Genomic DNA, 5,715 nt, shown 5'->3' on the forward strand with positions numbered 1-5,715 from the left:
AGAAAATAGGTATTGCAAAGCTAGTGTGGAGATGATGTGGAAAAAAAAAAGCATAACAAACTTGATATACCACCCGCTGTCGTTTAAGTAAAAAATGGAGAGAAACTAAATGTAATCGACACTTCATGATTCATGAATTTATCAGTCATGTGAAAAGTTTAGTATAAGGCAGTTTTAGGGTAGGTCCATAGTGGCGGCAACCTCTGATTTTTTTTTCTGGATGTAGTGGAAAACTTTTTTGAATTTTTTTTTTATTATCATGCAACTTCTAATTTTTTCGTGACATTCCTACTGGCTACTGTGAAATCTTGCGTTAATGTTAAGTCTACCTTAATTTGTCAGTTTATGGATATGGAGTTAAATGATTATTGAGTTGTTTAATAAGAAAAAACAATTTTATTTTTCATTTTCAAAACATATTTTTTGAATTGAACTTCTGTAGCAATGCATTTTAAGAAGAAAAGAAAAAGTTAGTATGCGACTATTGCGATCCATTAACCATTATTTAGTTTAAGATATCGTAGATACCCTAATAATTAATTAAAGAACAATAATCCGAAATATATGTTTTTTTTTCACCATGTAATTATTTACTTATTTATCCAATCTTTGTGAATTACAATCTAAAATTGTGTTATTACTAATTACGTCTACCGAATTGCTAAAATGGTAACCTCGTTGTTCCCAATAACATATATATTGTTGCTCCCTATCGAATGAGATTCTATTATGGTGATTACCGCACACGCCTAAAAGTAACTTTTAGATCAACATAAAGTCATGATGTAAACTACTAGTAGCTCATATATCGCTACTACAAAAAAAACAAAAAAAAAAAGAGCATTACCAATAGCCAAAACCATCGGTAATCCGTCGCTATACTCTTTACCGACGGAATTATAACAGATTAACCGTCGGTATATTTTTGTCGCTAATTGTTTGTAACAGATTTCCGACGGCTACGACAATTTTTTTAGCGACGGATTTTTCTGTCTGCAATCAATAACGCATTACCGACGGATTTGTATTTGCAACGGAATACCAATGGAATGATTCAGTAAAGGATTACCGACATAATATCCTGCGACGGATTACCGACGGATTTTCTTGTAACAAATTACCGACGGATCCTAGCATTATTAAAAAAAAAAAAAAAAAAAAAGAAGTAAATTCCATGAAAAATCCATTTTTTTATATATTCAAAACAAAAATATCTTAAAATATACATCAAATCCATATTTTAAAATCAATAAATATAAAAGTAAAAAGTTTCAACATTCGATACATTAAAACCATAAATTTCAAATACATATCGTCAGTATAAAAATAATTTACATATTTATGCAAAATAACAAAACCCATAAGGTTTCCCTATAATGATGTAGCCACCTTCTTTCTCCCATCACTGCTAAAGCTTTGATGACATCTTTTCCATTTTATGAGATTTCATACACTCACACTTGCTACCAAGTACACCTTCAATCACATGTAACTTAGTGTGTGTGTGTGAGAGAGAGAGAGAGAGAGAGAGAGAGAGGTAATTCTTAACGGAGGGACCATTTTAAATGATGGAGATTTTCAATTTGATCTTGTTCATTTATAAGCAATATAAGATGCTGATATATGTTACTGATTTGAAAATAAAAATAGACTTAATAAAATTATCTTTCAAAATTACCTAATCAGTGTCTTCTATACACCAAAGAAATTTAACTTCCTTTTTTTCAATTTCAGGAACAACAAGCATTGTCCTCCAACCTGATCCATGTAATTATATTACAAGCCCTTGAAATAAAAATTAGGCGAAATACAAGAAATAGCAACGTACTTACATTTCCTTCTATTACATCATTGTTAAAAACTCTACCAAAATATAGGAATGTATGTCCAGTTTCTAATTCATTAATAAAACTATGGTTTAAAAAGTAGGATGCTATAATAAACAAATCAATGAAAGTACATTGTCATTTCTTGCATAGAGAGTAATACCTTGGGCTTTTTTTAGCGTAAAATATCACCATATAGATGATCTCCAACATAAAGAACCCAACAAAATTGAAACAAGCACATAAACTTTGCTCCAAAGAGTATTAAATTAAAATAAATTAATTCTGCTCCACAAAAGTACCAATGTAGATTGTAAAAAAAATGGTGATAAATAAAGTAACAAAACATGTAAACTTGATTCCACACTCAGTAGCTTATGCAAATGGCCAACATTGCCTCCCTGAAACAATGATTTCAAACTTAAATTACCACTAACTTTCACTCTCTTGTCATTACTAAAGGGTATTTATGGACTTCGGATATATTGATTACCTAAAACACTTTGTGTGCTTTATCTCGGATAGCTGATCTGGCAAATCCACAGAAGAGACCTCGACCTAAAGAAAAAAAATCAATTAAAATATTTAAATGACACATAGAGGTAAATTAGTAAAAACATTATATTATGTTAAAATGACAAAAACAATTTGAACAAGTTTGACTAGCAAGTGAGGTTCAAAATATATAAAGGCTCCCCTTTTAATCCACCCATTAAGATTTATTGTATGTATTAAGTCAAAAAGAAATAGGCATATTAACTCTTGTTCTCATTAATTACATTAAGTCAAAAGAACTAAATATATAATTATTTCCATTATGTGTTTTTTTTATCCTTGTAATTCTTTTTGTAGTTAATTAAGACCCTACTAGAGTTATATACCCAATCATATGCTCAAGAGGTGGTTGTTCAAATCTTCATAGCTTTAACAGAAGAGTAAAATCATTTGAGAACACACCAATGGGGCGTAATATTTGCAACATAAACATCATTTTCAAACCAGTCACCACCACAATTCCATGTATTTGTTTCCCTCTAAGGATATCCTTCTTCATGGAGCAAACTTTAAGGATACCAGGGAATGTGAACTCATTACACCTAATACTTAATGTGTGCATCTCTGTAAAAGCCAAAAGAGCTTCTTGACTGAGACCATTCTTGGTATACCCTGATAGTAAAGCAAACCAAGCAACTAAATCTTGTTCAGTACTTTCATCAAGCAACTTGCGTGCACTCCAGAAATCCCGACACTTTGAGTACAAAGTCACTTGATCTCAATAAGATTTTTAATGGCATGATGTTGATCAATGGCCAAAAAGCATGCCATGTAATTCTCTGCCTCAGTAGCCAGAAACACAAATTGTCCGACTATACATTATCGGCGTAGTGATAGGAGTTCCCGTACACCAAAGTCACATGAGTTTCAAAAATTTCAATCAGATCGTACTTAACTTCATTAAAAATTCATGAAAATTGAACAAAGAAACATGAAATCGCAAAACCTAGAAACGAAAATCGACATCTCTGCCTGTAATTAATCAAAGTTCAAAACTCTGCAACATCAGAATTCTCTATAGAACAGATCAAATGCATGATAAAACTCAAGACATACATCGTTATTGACGATTTCTATCTTAATGAAGTGAAAAATGACGATTTGTTGATTCATTTTATTTGATTTACCCTGAGAGTGAATTTGTGGGATTCAAGTAATGGTTATCCTTCGTTGGGATTAACAACGGAGTAGCGACTCCTTCAAGTCCAACATCTTCCAGATTGACGGCTACAACAAGAGCATCGGAGTAGCGGCGGCCTGGCGATGCTGTTGTTGGCCGTCGTTTCACATAGAGAGAAAGGGAGCTATTTTTTGGTGCATCCCCAACAAGACTATGATTGATTAACTGAACCTAAATCATTTGCATATTTACCATGTTACCCCTAATATTTAAAAAAGAAAAAAGAAAATCTTAATTTTACCAACGGATTACCGACGGTAAATAAATTTGTTGATTTATGTCAGTAAACTATTGATAATTTTACCAGATTACTGACGATAATGTATTTTGTTGCTAATCCATCACGAACCGTCTCTAGAATGTCATACTTTGATTTTTCTAAATCTGTCGGAAATCCGTTGGTCTTCCGTCTCTATTACCGACGGATTTTTCCGTCACTAATATTCTGTCGGTAATACCCTATTTTCTAGTAGTGTTATCATCTTAGAGCATCTTTAAGATGGAAGCTTTCTAACATAATTTTTTGGTGTCAAGTTATCGTCATATCAACAATATAGCAAAGTTCTAACTTATTATTAAATAGATGATAGTTTCCATATTAATGTCTGCTATTCTCTCCTTATTAGTTATTAAAGTCTTAGTATACCATTGGTATTCTCTTTTGTACTAATGTAAATACCTTTATGTTTAAGGATAGTGGATGGCTTGAGTTACGTTATCTATCACATACCTCCATAATATGAGTGCTTTTCCACATATTATTTATGAAACCCGCTCATTTTAACTTATACCATCATATTGTTTTATATAAATTTATCTATATAACCATGTTTTGTATTAACCCATCATAAATATTGAAGAAACTCTCATCGAGACTGATAACATATCCTACTAGGAATACATCAAACATAATGGAATTGTTAGGCTGATAGACGGTTTGGTCAAAGGACGACGTATGCCTAACGCCGCGTCCTCGCCCTCGCCTTCGCGATCCTTGTAACGCCCGTAGATCAGGGCTAGTCAATTTAGAGACGATAAGCATCAAAAATGACTTTTTGATGGAAGATTATTTAGAATGATTAATTTTAACTAAGTTGTAGTATATGTTACAAAGATTTTGTACATATAAAGAACGCCGAAATCCGAGTTATAACGAAGAAGTTATGACCTGTCGAAGTTTCACGACAGACCCGGCACGACACAGCGCGACATAAATAGTGAATTTAGAATAGAGCGATATTTGGGTTTAGCAATCTAAACGAAAGTTGTAGAGTTCGTTAAACCGAGAGCGTGCATAAAATGAACGTCCAAATCTGACTTTGTACGAAGAAGTTATGATTTTTCTAAGTTTCAGCTTAGTAGTGTACAACCCAAAACTCAAATATGATATCGAGTGATTTTTAGCCGAAATAATCTAAATGATAATCAAAGATCTTGTTAATAGTAGTGCAACAGTAAAAAGACAGACGGAAACGGACGTCGGATGAAGGAGTTATGAATTTTTAACGAAGATTTCATATCCCGGCCTGTTAAAAATAATATAAAAAAATAAATTCAAAATTAGCCGACGGAGTCTAAATAAAAGTTGTAGAGCATAGTCTCACCTACGCGTGGATATAAAGAACGTAAAAAACGGAGCTCGTATGAGGGAGATATTAATTTCTAATTTTTTTAAATAATTAAAGTATATAAATTTTATTATATATTCGGATAATATCCAAAGTGCTGACGAGTCCGATCCAATCCACCCACTACGCCCAGCATACTTGGAGTACGCCCAGCGTACATGTCGATGAGGTGTTACGCCTTGCGTAAACTTTGAGTACGCCCAGCATAATGCTAGAGTGCAGCCCCTATAAAAGCCAAGCGAGGGCAGCTAGAGTTTGTTGCTAATTTCTCACTTTTTCACCCTTATGATGGGTTTTAGGTATAAGAAACAATCCTATGTGCTCATACAAACCCTAAAGCTTGGATCTAGGTTTCTCTATTATACATGCTTTGATTCCAAGACTTGCAAAACTAGATCTAACATATATAATTCGAAATTATCATGATGAAAACAGATCTAAGTGTTTACCTCTTCCAAGTAGCTTGAAATCCTTGTAATCTTCTTGATCTTGAGCTTAGAGTCACAATTGTAACTCCTCTAATGGT

General features: G+C 32.9%; 1 long non-coding RNA gene across 2 annotated transcripts; it reads right to left on the minus strand.

Annotated features, from left to right (window-relative positions):
- Nucleotides 1–1,223: 1,223 nt before the first annotated feature.
- Nucleotides 1,224–3,772, minus strand: LOC111896769 (uncharacterized). 2 transcript variants are annotated; one of them, XR_008225482.1, is made up of 4 exons: nucleotides 3,509–3,772; nucleotides 2,320–2,384; nucleotides 1,679–2,227; nucleotides 1,224–1,476 (listed from the first exon to the last, which is right to left on the minus strand). It is a non-coding gene; the product is annotated as an uncharacterized LOC111896769 (long non-coding RNA). The 2 variants fall into 2 exon arrangements; XR_008225483.1 differs by lacking the exon at nucleotides 1,224–1,476 and having other exon boundaries at nucleotides 1,509–2,227; nucleotides 2,708–3,772.
- Between the last annotated feature and the right edge of the window lie 1,943 nt (nucleotides 3,773–5,715).

This window comes from Lactuca sativa, chromosome 8 (assembly GCF_002870075.4).
Source record: "Lactuca sativa cultivar Salinas chromosome 8, Lsat_Salinas_v11, whole genome shotgun sequence".
Lineage (NCBI taxonomy): Eukaryota > Viridiplantae > Streptophyta > Magnoliopsida > Asterales > Asteraceae > Lactuca > Lactuca sativa.